Below are 16,962 nucleotides of genomic sequence, written 5' to 3'. Positions count from 1 at the left end.
GCAAGGAGAGTATGTCATCTTTGCAATCAGCATTTGAACATCTTCTGAGAGTGTCTCAAACATAGACAAGTCACCATCTGGAGGGTGTGGGGGCTGCAGAGGGGCTGGATCAGCACATAAAAACCCTGGTGGACTTTTTACCTCTGACACTCTGGTCAGAGTGAGAAGTACTTGGGGCTTTTAAGCAGAGTCTCTAATGACACGTACCCCGATCAGTTTGAAGAGCAGCTGACATGTTTTAGGAGTGACCTTACACTGTCATGCAAGCATTAGAGAAAATGAATTAGCATTTTGGGGAGGGGGGTGGTCTTTGGTCACGATTATGATCCCTGAAGAATCACTCTTGATTCTTTCCTGGATCTTCAAGGTGAAACATCCAGGAAGTAAAAGTGTTCTTGGCTTGTCAATGTATGCTAAAAGCAGATAGACTGGGCTTGATTTCAGCATGCAGACTAGCTGTATCTACTTGTTCACGTTCTTTCCCAAAGCTAGATTTGGCTGGGGGTAGATAATAGGGAGTGGGTGGAGGAGGGGAAATAGAAAATTAAGGTGTATTAGCTGATATGAGCTATTAATACCTGGAAAAACCAAAAGGGAAAATCTCTATAGCCTAGAGGTCCTAGAGATAGAAAGGTTCTGAAGCCTGTCATTTGCAAGCACATTCCCATCAAAGATATGACCTTGAACAAGTTCTGAGAGAACTTCATAACACAAGGCCTACAACCATTCATTGAGATGGGGGCCTCTTACCACCAGCTCCCTCAAAGAGTATACTCCATCTAACGCCTTCCTGTGGGTTTTCTGGCACAGCACCATTGTGGTTAGAAAGGCAAGACTTTCAGAGAGTACAGAATTGGTTTTCTTGCAGCTTATAGCTCCCTTTCGAATACCAGTCCTGGCACTAATTACCTGGGTACTTTCAGGCAAACTATATGTCCTCTCCTCACTTGTAATGTGGAAAAAAGCTGGGTAGTATCTTCATATACTTCTTCCCTAGTTGTCTTTGAGAATTCAATGGAAAGGCTGTGTATTAGTTTTGCTGTTGAATATACTCAGACCATTAAATGTGTTTCTAAGCATGGTTGCCCCTGACTTCAGGGAATGTCTGACCAGCAGATCATTTAAGTCCTTGATGAAGTATTGTGTGTCCACCTTGTTCAAAGGGCACTCAGAAGGCAGGCAGTCCAGTGTTTTCCCTGTACAGTAACTGTAGCACTGAGAAGTGGGTCTTGAGCCAGGTATTGGCCATGCCAGATCTAAAGTTCCCTATCTCTTGTTGTCCAATGTCCTTTTTAAAAATTTTATTGTGAAAATACCGAATAGAGAGGTTAAAATTACCTGGGCAAGATGATAAGTACATTTCTTATCAAGCATTGTTGCCTCCTCCTTTGTTTCCAATGCCCTTTCTAGTCTAGAGCCAGTTCCAAGAGATTGTCCTAACAAAATCTTGCTTCAAAACATCCAAAATTATTATCAGAATTATTATTATTAGGAATATTATTATCCAATTATTATCAGAAAGCCTGTCTTACTATTTTCTATCTAACTCTTCTTATATAGTTTCCTGAACCATTCTCCAGGTTATTCTCCATACCTTGAAAACTATCTGCATTATGATGGGGTTCACTGCCAATATTCAGTCTCTAAGTGATGATGCCAATTATCTTTCCATTGGTTAGTGACAACAGGTCTTGTCAGGCTTTCTGAAAGAGGATTTTTTTTAAGTGGTCTATTCATGAGCTAAGTTTTTCTCCTTCCCTCCCATCTTCCCTCCCTCCCTCCCTCCCTTCTTCCCTCCCTCCCTTCCTTCCTTCCTGGGACTGAATTCAGGGACTAGACTACCAATTGAGTCACATCTCCAGCCATTTGCTTGTTATTTTTCTAGATGGGGTTTCAGGATTTAAAACCCTGGGCTGGCCTTGAACCACCATCTGATGTTCTCAGTCTCCTAAGTAGCTAGGATTATAGTCATAGGCCACTGTTGTCCATCCAAACTTGGTATTCACCATTCCTCATTCTCAGCATCAGTTCTTTTCTTCTGCCCCTCAGAGATAATCCTTTGCCCTCAAACATACCCTGTGAACTCCCCAAATAGCTTTATTCACATGACATATCTTATATGAATGATCTTTTGAATCCCCACACATTCTTCTCCAGTGTATCTCATCTCTCTCATGGAGCCTTTGTCAAATCTTCTGGCTCACAGGTAGGTAAAGGCTAATGACACTCTTTTGATAAGGTAGAGCCTATACACACACACACACACACACACACACACACACACACACACATATATATATATATGCACGCTATCTTCCTGTCCTTCTATAATATTTCTCAACCTAGGCCTCTGCTCTGTTTGGAAGAGCTGCATATGCTTCTACTGGCAGCCTTAACATCTGCACTGAAAACTAATGCAACTTCTTGTTGTCTGTTTTTCCTGAGAATGCATTACATAAATTGCAATTCATTTAGAATGCAGCTGCTGGGGTCATGACTCACACAGAGATTAATCATTCTGCCTGGGTTAGCTTCATTACTTTGACTACCCATTACATCTTGCTGAGATTATAAAATGTTGCTTTTAACTTGCAAGGCCTAGAGGAGCACCCACTTACCTTCAAGACATGCACTCATGTTGTTTCCAGTGGTATTCTCAGGTCACTGGAAATTGCTGGTGTTTCCCATAAGCGTTAACTTAAAAAATTAAGTCATATTGAAGCTTTCCAATATCAGATGGAATAGCATGAATAGAGAAGGAAGTCTTCCATGTGTTTTATCATAAGGAATATAAAAATTTACTGGGCATAAGAACCAAGTATCGGGACTACTCATATAGTTTAATGGAAAGTAGAATACTTGTCTAGTATGTGTTGAACCCTGAGTTCAGTCACCAGTACTGAAATAGGTCTACAAAGGATTGTTTTGAATTTCTTGTAAAGTCATTGCCATAAAAACATTATAGATTTTCTTACAATTGTGGAGTTACTAATTCAACTATTGCCATATTGGTGTACCTGGATTATTCCACTGTTTTTTTTTTTGGTGTTGTTGTTGGTCATGGGGCTTGAACTCTGGGCCTGGGTGCTGTCCCTCAGCTCTTCTGTTTAAGGTGAGCTCTCTACCACTTGAGCCATAGCGCCACTTCCGGTAGTTTATTGGAGATAAGAGTTTCATGGACTTTTCTGACTGGGCTGGCTTTGAACCGCGATCCTCAGATCTCAGCTTCCTGAGTAGCTAGGATTACAGGCATGAGCCACCAGTGCCCGGCTTATTCCACTTCTTAGTACACAACATAAGTGGAAAATTAAAGAAGAAATTTTCTAGTAAAATCTCTGTATAAATTCAGCTGAGAGGAATTAGCAAGAAAGACCAGTAAGGTGGGCACTGATGTCTCATACCTGTAATCTTATTTACTTAGGAGGATGAGATCTAGAAGATCATGGTTTGAATTCATGTTGGATAGAAAAGTCTTAAAAGACTTTATCTCCAAAATGACCAACAAATAACTATACTGGAACCATGGCTCAAATGGTAGAATACCATCTGAGCCAAATATCCAAACCAATTCAATCCCTAACACTAGCAATAAAGAATCACAAATAAATGGACTTTATTTTCCAGGTCCTAGGAACAAAAAGAAAAAAAGTTTTAAAACTTATTTTTACAAGTTTTAAATAAGAAAAATTTTGAAGGACAATTTCAGAAACGTATTTGATGTCTCTCATGATATTCTCTGTTATATTTTAAGGAAGGAGACAAGTTTTTTTTTTTTAGTGTGAAAATACTGTACAGAGGGGTTACAATTACATGGGCAAGATAATGAGTACATTTCTTATCAAGCATTGTAGCCTCCTCCTCTGTTTCCCCTTCCCATCCCTTCCCATCCTCCCCCGCCCCCCAACCAATCCTCCCTGCCCCCCCAATCCTCCCTGCCCCCCCCACCAAAGTTGTAAAGTTCGTTTTCAACATAACGACTTGTACATATTGTTGCAATGGGTCCACCTGTATCCCTATTTAAATGATTTGTTTTTCCTCTCCCCCTCCAAGGAGACTTAAAGTATATGGGATATATGTTTGGACCTGAAGGGGGAATGGCAAATCAAAGATGTTGCAAATAGGTATATTTAAATATTTCATGATAGCGTTTCAGATTTTCTATGAGATTTTAAAGTTTCCATTTATTTTTAAATAGTGACTTAAACCTGTACTTCTTAGTACATGTAAAGAGATTGACTTGTTATTGGCTAATCTAATAATTTCTTCCAAAAATATGAAGGTCTTTATAAAATATGATTTATTAGTGCTCTGTAAATATACAGTGACTAACAATGGCAAAAAATGTAGAGGTGAGGTGTTTTATACTAGGCATTGTTTTAAGTGCTTTTGATACAGGAAGTTGTTTTATGCTTACCACACATTTACATTACTAGCATTATTGCTGTCCTTTTATAGCTGAACAAACAGATCCAGAGAGGTAAAGAAACTTGCCAAGCTACATAGCTTGCAAGTGCTAACATCAGGATTTAAATTAGAAGCTCTGGCCTCAAGTTTATATATACAGCCATTGAGTACATTGTCTCAGAGTCAGTGATGGGGAGTCATGCTCCATCACACTAAAAATTATCCAAGATCCATATATTAAAATAGCAACTTAAAGACAGAAGCACAGGCAATGGATCTGCTGATGTATCTACTTGGATCCTGGATCCAATTATATTCCATTGAGAATTAATGTCCATTTCATAGTCTAGAATGAATTTGTGAAGATAGGCAGATACTAACTCACTTAATTTGGTGGACAGTGGAGGGCCTTTGGAACACTGAGTCAAGTACATTATTTAGAAGATAGTCTGAAGGCCTTCCTATAACAACTGGTGTATTCCTCCATCCACTGATCTAAGCATTTGAGTTAAACAATAGAATAATTATTTGAATTTGAACATGTAAGATCAGAGCAATGAAATCTTAATGACTTTGATCATTTAAATAAAATGTAATCCTTGAAAGTTTTAAACTAGCAGCACTTGCAGTAGTCATGGAAGGACCAGCCAAAATAGAAGCAGCCAAGGGGGCTGTGTGTGTGTGTGTCTGTGTGTGTGTCTGTGTGCGTGCACACGTGTGTGTGTGTGTGTGAAGAGAACAGAAAATTCTTATCCTAGTTCTAGAATAAACATGTTTTATGAACTCATTAATGTTTGTCATTTTTCATAGCTTCTTGGGAACATAAAGAAAGAACAGTATGCTGAAGTGTCCTAAGGATCTACAAAAGAATAATTAAATTCTCAATTGTTATTAACAAAGACAATGCATTTCTACAGCAGTGTAAAATGTCCACGTGTGCTATTTTTCCTCTTTCCTTTATTATTTATTTATTAATTTTTGTAAGAGGACGGGATTGCAGGATCTCATTGCGTTGCTCAAGTTGATATCCAATTCCAGGTGTGAAGTGATTCCCTTGACTCAGTTCCCTGAAAAACTGGGATGACATGTGTGTGCTACCATGCTCAGCATCTATGCCATTAGATTATGAGTGCTCTTTAACAAAGGAGATTCCTTGGCTATTTACTCACCATGTCTTGAAAACAGCTTTTCACTCAGAGGTCCTTCAGTATGTGTTTGTAGAGTAAGTGTAAAACTTGGAAGGCTGGTAGTATAATTCAGTGGTAGAATACCTGATTAGGGTCATTTGACTGGTGTATACTAAGCCTCAGCTGAGTGTGACTCCCAATATTGAAAAAAATGCAAACCAAAAGCTAAAGCAAACTAAAACACAAGCAAACAAAAGAAATAAGGGGACTTGGAGGTAGTGCCTGCCATTGATGGACTTACTCGGTTGATTTTTACCTGCTGCAGTCATTCAAGCCTGTCAGTAATGTCTCAGCCAGTGCCACAGTCTCTTGAGAATCTTGGTCTGTGTGTCTCCTCCTTAACTGCCAAATCCTGAGCAGGTATCTCCCATCTTTCATTTGGGGATTTGACAGATTGTTTTGAAAAATTAAAACAAAATAACCTTTTTTTTGGGGGGGTCCAGTCGTGGGGCCTGAACTCTGGGCCTGGGCGCTGTCCCTCAACTCTTCAGCTCAAGGCTAGTGCTCTACCACTTGAGCCACAGCACCACTTCTGGCTTTTTCTGCTTATGTGGTGTTGAGGAATCGAACTCAGGGCCTCATGCATGCAAGGCAAGCGCTCTACCACTGAGCCACCTTCCCAGCCCCCAAAACAACCTTTAAAAAAAATTCAAAATAATAAAACATCATCTATTTGAATAAGTTTACAATGATATAAAAATGGACAATTGAGCCAGTGCTGGTGGCTCATGCCTGTAATCTTAGCTACTCAAGGGGCTCATATCTATGGATCATGGTTCAAAGCTAGTCCCAGCAGGTAAGTCTGGGAGACTCTTATCTTTAATCAGCAAAAAGGCAGAAAGCAGAGCTGTGACTCAAGTGGTAGAGGACTAACTTTGAATTAAAAAGCTCAGGGAACAGTGCTGGTCCAAGTCCCAAGACCAGTACACATCACACACACACACACACACACACACACAAACAATCAACAAGTTAATTCTTGGTATGAATCTTCTTTCTAAAGAAAGGGGGAAGATATCAGTGAGGACTACTACAGTACCACTGAACTACAAGTTGGGGTATTTGCATTGGTTTGCCAAATAGAAAATATAGTAAAGAATCTCATCCTCCCTTTTTTCTACCTCATTTTTGATTTTGCATCCCAAATGCAAAACAATTTGGTGTTTTTAAAATTAGAATCATTGTGCTCATGGAAGATTTGTGAATGTTATATTTATAGCTCAGCTTAAAGTTTTTCTGATAAATCATAGGTCAGTCATGAAGTTGAAGAAAGGTTAAAAGAGAAGTTAGGTAAAATAATATCACTATGAGGCTCCCTATTACTAAGTAACAGCAATGGGTCAAGGAATTATCATTTGTGACTGGTTTACTCTAGAAATATGTGACTCAGAATTTCATAGATAATTTTTAGATAATGCCACAAAACATGCCTCTTACACAGAAATGGCTATAACAAGGGTATAAGAAAGGGAACAATAGAAACAGGACAGAGACTTTAAAGAATACATCAATATATCAAAATGTTTAAGTTGCTAGGTGAATTGATGATCACTTTTCTCATTGTTGTTATCAATATTTTGCTTTAGAATTTGCACTATAGTTACTTATGCAATAGAAAGCCTATTTCTAATTAACCATCAGAAAACCAGAAGTGGCACTGTGGCTCAAGTGGTAGAATGCTAAACTTGAGCAAAAGAGCTCAGGGATAGCACCCAGGTCCCAAGTTCAAGCCCCACAAATGACAAAAAAAGAAAGAAAGCAGTGAATAATTCTAATTTGGATGGAATACCTTAAGGCACATGGGATTAGAAAGGGGGGAAAAAGCCCTACGTTTACCTATAATCTGCAATTCGAAATGGAATACACACTCAGAAATTATCATACATGATTATGATATTATATCAAAGATCTAATGCAATTAGCTATAGCTGAGGAATGAGTAAAATATTGAAGGGATGAGGAAATGATGGGAATGCTTTATGAAAATGTAGTTGTTACATAAGAGCTTAAAAATCATAAGGATGCTGTTAACAGGGTTGAGGCCACAAGTCATTCTAAGGAGAAGAATGAAGAGACATGGAAGTAGAAATATATGTGGTGTTCAGGGTACAGAATGTCATATTTTAAAAAGAAGCAGTTAATTTTAATGGACTGGATTTGCTCTGCATTTTAAAAGCCTATGAAAGAACTAAGGACCACAGAATGAATTTGGAGAGATTAGAAGAGACGGCCTTTAGCACAATAAAATTTCCACTGAAGTTAGAGATTCAGCACTAAATATAGTTTTGATAAATTTTGAATACAAAAGAAATGCTAAGCTTGTGTACTAAAAACTATAAATATTGTTGGGAGAAATTAAAGAGTATTTAAATAAGCAGGAAGGTCTGTATATTCATGAATAAGAAGTAATATAATTAAGATGACAATGATACCCAAATTAATCTATAGATGAATTTCCCACTTGATTATTATTATTATTATTATTATTATTGTGCCAGTCCTGGGGCTTGAACTCAGGGCCTGAGCATTGTCCCTGAGCTTCTTTTGCTCAAGTCTAGGGCTCTACTACTTTAAGCCACAGTGCCCCTTCTGGCTTTTCCCAAGTAGTTTTTTGGAGATAGGAGTCTCCAGACCTTTCTTGCCCTGTCTGGCTTTCTCAGCCTCCAGAATAGCTACAATTACAGAAGTGAGTCACGGGGACCTGGCTTGAATATTTTTAAAAGGAAATTAATATTATATTTTCCATGGAAATGTGAGAGAACCACAGTAGCTAATATTATCTTAAAATCAAAACAAAAACAGAGTTGGAGGATAGAAAGTACATTAGTGGTTCAGGAGTTAAAAAGACAGAGGAGTAGGGAGTGATTTCTGACAGATAAGGGGTTCTTTTGGAAATGATGAAAATGTTCTGGAACTCATGGCAATGGTTGCAAAACTTGGTGAATAAAATAAAATCATTGACTTGTAAATTTTAAGAGGATTGGTTGTTCACCATATGAATTATATTTCCAAAATAAAAACACCCACAAAAACTGAAAGTTCAAAATAACAAAATGCAAAAATATAAAAGCCTAAAGGAATGGACTAACTGTTCAAGGTTGAGTCTCATATTGAAAAATGGACATTTGGACAACAGGAAGTTCTTTATAAACCAAAGGAAATAGAATACTGAGAAAAAGAAATGATAGCCTTGTCTGTAGCAGGTTGGGGGAAAAAAAGGAAAGAGAAAAAAGTTAATTCATAGATGAAGACATGAGCAGATTATTCAGGTTCTTTAAGGGTCCCTCATTTGTGGTAACTGGAATAAATCTACAAGTAAGCACACTGAATGATAAAAATAAATAAATAAAATAAAAATAAATACATATGCACACACACTGAGACATGATAAATTATATAGGAACCTAGTAATTCACATACTGAGGCCGAAGGAGGATATGCATGGGGGGGGGACAAAGGCTTCAGTAGCTATGTGCATATAATCATATGAAATATTATTCTATGAAATGAACAGTTTCCACTTTTGCTGTTTTTGTTTTCTTTTCTTTTTGTCTTCTTGGTTAGTTTGTTCATATTTGGGAGGGTACATAATATATGGAACAAAGGTGAACAAATACAACAGTGATATGAAACTATGTGGAAAGTGCGATCCATCTTGTGGGTGGAGATGGGAGGGAAAAACTGGGAGAGAGCAATGGAAGGGGAGACATAGTTCAAAAAGAACTGTAATACTAACAAAAAGAATTGATTTATGTGACTATAACCCTCTGGATATCAACTCTACAATAGAAATAAAAAAGAATCAGTTAAAAAGGTTGAGATTTAAACCCAGTGTAGAGCTGTTTACCATGTTCAAGGTCCTAAGTTTGAGCCTTAGCACTCCAGAAAAAAGGAAAAAAAGACCAATTAGGAAAAACAATAGTATAAAGGATAAGACTGAAAGGAACAGAAACTCAAACTCTGTAGACTCAAAGATACTGAAAGCAAAAGAATAAGAGCCATATGAAACAGTCAAAGATGAAAATTGTTAAATTAAAATATACAAGCAACACTTTACTGGGTAGAATGAACAGAAATCTGAACCCTTTGGATGGTCGTACTGTGGGAAGAAGGGCTAAGGAATGGAATTGATGACGTTATAAGGGGCCTCCTAGTTGCTCTCAGTCTTTCTGTTGTGTGAGAATAGAGCAGGAAGGTGGCGGCTGATGAACGGGGAAGTGGGCCCTCACCAGGCACAAAACCTACCCGCATCTTGGTTTTGGATTTCTCAGAACTGGGAGCAGTAGGTTTTCTGTTGCTTAGCTCCATCTATGGTATTCTGTTGTAGCATCCCAAAGCAACTAAGGCATCGGGACAAAGTCTATGATCAAGTTAAATATAGATTATGTATATATATACGTATCTGTAACTTGTGACAAGTGTAATCCCATGGAATAGTCAGGGGCAGTGCACTGAACTTAGGAACATAGTGCTAAGTCGTGCTTCAGTCTAAATTAGAAACCTGGGTTCTATTGGTTTGTTTTTGGCAAGTCCTAAAATTTTAACTAAGGGTCTTGTGCTTGCTAGGCCGCTGTTCTTCCACTTGAGCCACAACCTAGTTCTTTTTTGCTTTAGTTCTTTTTTGGATTGTTTTGCCCAGGGCTGACCTTGGACCATTATCCTCTTACTTAGACTTTCTGCATAGCTTGGATTACATACATTTACCATCTCACCCAGATTGTTTGTTGAGATGGAATGGGTGTCACTAACTTTTTGTATAGACTGGTATCTCATGCTTCCCATTTTGGCTGCCTAAATAGCTGAGATTACAGGCATGAGCCATCATGTTTGGCTCACCTCAGTTCAATTCTATGTATTTGGGATGTATTCCAAGTTTTCGTAAATGACAAGTGATGAAACCCACTGCAAATTAAAGTGATTAAGTAAAATTCTTCAGTTTATTGATTTTTGCCATGCCTAATGTTTTCCATAACCATCTGGTGTACCAGCATAATAAACAAAATATTTTACTAATATATAACTCTCTGTTTTTAACTCTATTACTTCCTGAAGCTCACAAAAGGAAGATTTTTATCTTATTTTATTACCTGCCCTCTGGAAAGTCACCACAAATTTATTTGATGTTCAGTAGATCTACCGATGGCAAGCTCCGATAGAGTAAAGTGCTTCTAAATCCATCCCAACTTAATGGGGTGACTTAAATCAATGGGCAGAACCAAACTAGTAACCTGGATTTTGTGAACAAGAATGCAATGCCCACACTTGTTCTGGCATTTTTAGCCCTGATGAAGCAGGCAACAGTTGGAGTTGGAGTTTAGTGCCGTGTATCTACATCTTTAAATGAGTTTCCTCATCTCTGTGGACTTGTCTAGTCAAGTGATTTTTTAACAGCTGTCAACAGTCAAAGTCAACAGAGCATGCAGAACCATCCGCAGAGAGTGGATTTGTCAGTACCCAGATAGCTTGTAAGTCATTTACACACTGACTTGACCAGTTGGTTTGAGTAAAGTAACAAAGGGTACACCCTCCTCATTTGCCTGATTTATGTATTTATGTACCAGGATTTCAGTATAATTTAGACATTCATAATGTGTATAGATTTCCCAGAGTGACTCATAGGAATGTATTCTGTCACAAATTTCTATATTTTCACAGTAAGTTATGACATATTCAGTTCTCAGGAACTTTCCATTCATTCTTTATTCATGAAAGGTACTTACTAATCCATGACAATGTTAAAGACCTTGGGCATGTTGTTAGAGGCACAGTTCTGGTCCTGGTATTTGCTGAAAAAAAAAACCCAAACATTAATAGTGTAAGAAAATTTCCGGTGACCGTGGAAATGACATATTGAAGATTAATTTGATCTTGGTGGCAGATGTATCTACTTCAGCATTTTTAATAGTTTTGACATTTAATGTTTTTTTCTTAAGTACGTATTACTTCTGTAATCAAAAAGCAAAATCATAAAAGGTCTGGGTTCTGAGGAAGCTCAAGAGACTACTGTAGTCAGGGATGATAGAAAGGTGTGTTATTCCTGCAGGGGAGGAATGATGATGTAAGAAGAGATATGGACGAGACCTTCTTTCATTAAGAGCAAACGTCAGTTACCCCTTCCTAGCCATTTTTTCCCCCTGATCATCTTGTCTGACCTATCCTCTCAAGGTCTGAGGTCTACTGCTCTTATATCTGGCATGTTGATTCCAAATGCTTCTAATGAACTATTCTCAAAAACTTTATATGTTTACTTTGCTAACAAATGGAATTTCTTCTTCTTCAGTTCTTATTGAAGATTTCTTGTCCTAAGACTCTGATCATCTTATATCCTCGAATGGGAAATTTTGTAGAAATCTCCTCTGATCTTCTGCCACACAAGCCTGTACTGTGGTCTCCAGCCTGTCTTTATAATTCTACTTCTAGCTTTTATTTTTGAAGCCATCACTGCCACTTTTTAGTTAAATATTTCCTATGCATCCTTCAAGGTTCAACTCACAAAGGAGTTTAGTTCTTCTCTATCTTCAGTAGTATTGAGACACATAGTGCTGTGTTTTTAACTTGAAACATCACTTAGCATTTGTGTTACCAAGTAACACACACACACACACACACACACACACACACACACACACACACACACACTGTCTTTTCATTGAGATTTGAAGTTCCTTGACACATATCATGTCTGTTTCTGTCTGAATAACCTTAACATGACACTTACTTACTTGTTCTATGTTCAATAACAATTGCTATGTACTAGGTACTTTCCTATGTATCTTGCATGCATTAGTATTATTTATCCCTAGCAATACTCATAGAAGGCAAGAACAATTATTATTCCTGTCTAACAAGGAAATGAAGATACTAGGCTTGTGCTGTCCTATATAGTAGCCACTAGCTATATGTTATTCTTTTTATTTGAATGAGTTACAATAAAAATTAAATGTTCTATTCTTCAGTAACATTAGCCACATATAATGTGACCAGTTGTCACATGGCTAGAGTTTACTGTTGAACAGCACAGATTGATAATGGAACATTTCTGCCACTGCAAAAATTCTATTGGCCAAGGCTGTTCTATTTGGTTAAAATAATTCCCCAATGTGACACAGCTGATTGGAGTTAGAGCTGTAAGACTGCACTCACCCATCCTTGTTCCACATTGGGATGCTACAAAGATCATTGTGAGGACAGGTGCTTGGGCATGCAAAGAACATGGGCATACACACACCCAGTCACAGCCTATACACTGACAACTGAAAACACAGGGCCTGAATAAGATAGAGACAGTCTCTGACTTACAATGGTTCACCTTAAGATTTTTTTTTCTGGCTTTGCAATGAGATGCATTCAGTAGAAGGCACAATTTGAATTTAACTTCTAATCTTTTCTAGTCCCATGTTCTTGTTGACTTTCAAGTCAACAAGGCAAATACAAGGAAGTATGGCTGACATTGCAGGGCATCATATCACTGAGCTAGGATGTTTTCTAGGTTTGGCATATTAAATATGTCTTTGACTTAATGCACTTTTAATTTATGATGGGTTTATGCAACATAGCCTCACTGTGACTCAAGGAGCAACTGTATATGAAAGCAGATTTTTCTGCCAGATAGGAGTCCTATGTTACTTGTTTCAGGTAGAAGAGCAAGAGGATGAGAAGGGAATCTCATCAAGGTACACAAACTTTCTCAAAGCTGGGCGCTGAGGCTCACTCATGACATGGAAAAGTGGTTAACTTTTGATTTGTCCATATCAGAGTTTTATTATAATCTGGAGTATGTTTCAGAGTATTAAGAAGCATCCAGAAACATGAGATTTTAGTGTCTGTGCATCTGCATACATGTTATAGAAAGACAAACTCCATAACATTTATCAGACCCAAAGGGATATGTGATCCAGAAAAGATTAAAAACAATTGACCTAGGGTAATAAATCTACCTATATTCTTGGATTCTAACCTTGCAATTACTTTTACATTTTGATTTGTTGAAGAATTTTCATTCATTTTTGCTGGTTATATGCGTAAACTCCAACTACTTAAATCCCACGCTTAATTATATAGTCTTTTACCTTTAATTTTTCTGAAGTGCAAAGGATCAAACCCCAGAGTATTAGACTTGTTAGGCAAACACTCTACTACTGAGTTAATCCTATGACTTCAATCAGATATAACCTTTAAGTAGCATATATTTAAGTAACATATGTTTTCAATTTTTTTCTTTTAATTTTCTTTGTAAGTATTTGTCACATAGAAATATATAATATGTACATATACAAAATGCATATTTGGGGAACATCCTTGTTTAAAACTGTGAAAAATGGGAGCTAAGTTAAAGGTCTATGAATAAAATGATCAGTATAGTAGGGTATGGAAGAGCTAAATTTAGGATATAGGAAGTAGTTAAAAGGATTGCAATAATTTACCATACTACATAAAAAAGATATTTAAACATTTTTAAAAGAAAATAAACACTTAAATGTGTACCAATAAATACTAAAAACGTACTCCATAATGTATACAATGATCGTATTTTTATGATCAGAATGCCATATTACTCATATTGTTGAAAATTTAAAAAATGGTAATAAGATAATAATAACATAGATCTTTAATTTACCTGTCAAATCTATGTCAGATGGTAAATACAAAAATACATTTTGATATGAAATAATTCAACTTCTGCAGTCCACCAAATTCAGCTTCAGAAAGTAATCATCATCTTCAATCAAACGATATGGTGAGTGTCCACATTTCCAGAGCTTTTCCAAGCTCAGATCAGATGTATGTATATATCATAATGGTATGCTGCTGGGCGGTTGGTGTTGATGAAATAGACAACAATTTCTGAATTCTATATCCCAGGTATGAATCTAAGTGCTCTACGGGCAGTAACTTATTTCATCCTCTCAACACCCTCTGAGATAGGCACTGCTGTTATTCCTGGATTCTAAACAAGGATGAATAATTGGCCAATTGGTTCTGAAGAGGTAGAGTAGCGCTCCTGTGGTCTGGCTCTCGAGTATATACCCCACATTGGTGCTCTTCTGGTACAAGCCCACCCTTCCAGTCTCATCTTTCACTCACATCCCCTATGCTGACTGAACTGTACCCCTTCAGTGTCTGTCAATCTCCTCTCATATCTGAGGAACATGGGAATTTACAGTCCTAGAACACAGAGGACCTACAGCTTAGGTGCATGGACTTTGTCCATATCATTTCTGTGTTATTTCAAGGTTTGTTTTCTGTCTTTCATGAAGCACCCATTGTTTTTCCCAGCTGCCTTTCCTTCTACTGTTACCAGAGCCCCTCCTTGTCCCTTCAGTTATCTATGTCCTTTTTTTTTTTTTTTTTGTCAGTCGTGTGGGCTGAAGTCCAGGCCTGGGCACTGTCCCTCAGCTATTCAGCTCAAGGCTAGCGCTCTACCACTTGAGCCACAGTGCCACTTCCGGTTTTCTGGTGGTTTTATTGGAGATAGGAGTCTCACTGTCTCTCCTGCCCGGGCTGGCTTTGAACCGCGATCCTCAGATCTCAGCCTCCTGAGTAGCTAGGATTACAGGTGTGAGCCACCAGCGCCCGGCTCATTCATGTCTTCTGCTGCCACTACACTCTCAGATCTTTGATGGCAAGAGGCATTCCATGTTCACCCTCTACAGTGTCTTGCCTTCATTGTGTGTGTGTGTGTGTGTGTGTGTGTGTGTGTGTGTGTGTGAGACAGTACTGGAGCTTTAACTCTGGGCCTGGGTGCTGTTCTTCAGTTTAGTTTAGTTTTTTTTTTAACTGAAAGCTGGGACTCTACCACTTGAGCCATGGCTTCACTGCCAGCTTTTTGCTGGTCAGCTGGATGTGAGTCTCATGAACTTTCCTGCTTAGGCTGATTTTGAACTACAATCCTTAGACCTCAGCTTCCTGAGTAGCTAGGATGACAGGCATGGGCCACTGGTAACCAGATTTTTGTTTTTACATATTTCTTAATTTTATTAGGATTTACAAAATTGTTAAGCATACCTATTATTTGGATGATTAGGGTCAGACAATTAGAATTCTGATGCAAGATTTAGATCTGTATATAAGTACTTCGGATTCTCATTTTACTAAACAAGCAACAAAATAACCCACAAAATCAAGGGTGTTATAAGTAATATGTTAAAATAATAATGATACTAATAATAAATGTTGGGGCTAGTAATAATGACAATTTTAAATGTAATTTGTTTAGCGCTTAATACTAGTAAGTATTTTGTTTAATATTTTAATAATGAGGCTGTAGAAAGCACTCAATCTTAGGTAGGTTAAGATGCATTGTCTCAGCTCTGCCAAGTGAGGACATGAACTCCAACAGCCTGATTCTAGAACATTTTTCCTCCTCACCAATCAACATCTCAGTGTACAATGATCCAACAGAGACCCAGGGCTCAGAAGTGGCTCCTCCTCTGAGCTGGCCTCTAGAGTATCTGTTATGGTCTTGTGAACTTTGGATGGCCCATTTTCTCTTGGTTTTCTTTACCTGGATTTCTGGGGTGGGGTCAAGCAGTTGGTCAGTAAACATTCAAGATCTCATCTACTTCCAGAATTTGTGATCTTCAGTAGAAGCCAAAATGTCTTCTTCGACATTTTCCAAGCATTACATATGGCATGTGTCAAAAACTGTGGACGTTTTTATTGAATCCACTGTGTTTATTTTCCTCAACATAAAGGTGAAATATTTTTACATTTTCCCAATGCATTTCTCGGTAATAACATAGCCAGTAAAAATATTTCTGTTCGTGTAGAGCAGTGCTATTATATTTCAGGCAAAGAAAAAGTACACTATTATATACTGGTAGAAAGGGGAAAAAGCCTCATTTGTTATCAAGAAGGAGCTGGAAATACCAATTATTATACTGCCCTTTCCTTAATTTGACTTAAATTAGTGACTTTAAGTTATCAGAGGATATGAAACATACAGTATGTGCACATAGGAGACGAAAATATTGTTTGCTAGTACCTACTTTTATGACATTAATCTATCTCTCAATGATCTAATATAAAATAAACCATTTGAAGGCAATTTCATTGAAATACTTTCAGAAATGGTGAAATGAAAATATTAATCTTTTGGAAGTGTCATGTTGGATTTTTTTATGCTAGGAGGATGGGTTGGGGAGTATTGAGAAAATCCAAACAGCCAAGAAGATGCATATCCAATAAGCAAAGATGTTTGCCTCTAATTCAGATTGTTTTTCCCTCCTTCCCTTCTTCTCCCCTTCCCCTTCTTCCTTCTCCTTCCTTCCCTTCCCTTTCCTCCTCCTCCCTACCTCCCAGTTTTCTTTTCTTCTCTCCTTTCCCCCCCTCTCTTTTCTTCTGTGTCTTTCTCTACAAGTACTCTAAACAA

This window comes from Dipodomys ordii, unplaced genomic scaffold, assembly GCF_000151885.1.
Source record: "Dipodomys ordii isolate 6190 unplaced genomic scaffold, Dord_2.0 Scaffold63, whole genome shotgun sequence".
Taxonomy (NCBI): domain Eukaryota; kingdom Metazoa; phylum Chordata; class Mammalia; order Rodentia; family Heteromyidae; genus Dipodomys; species Dipodomys ordii.
The sequence above is the reverse complement of the archived record's forward strand: the minus strand, read 5'-3'. Positions refer to the sequence as shown.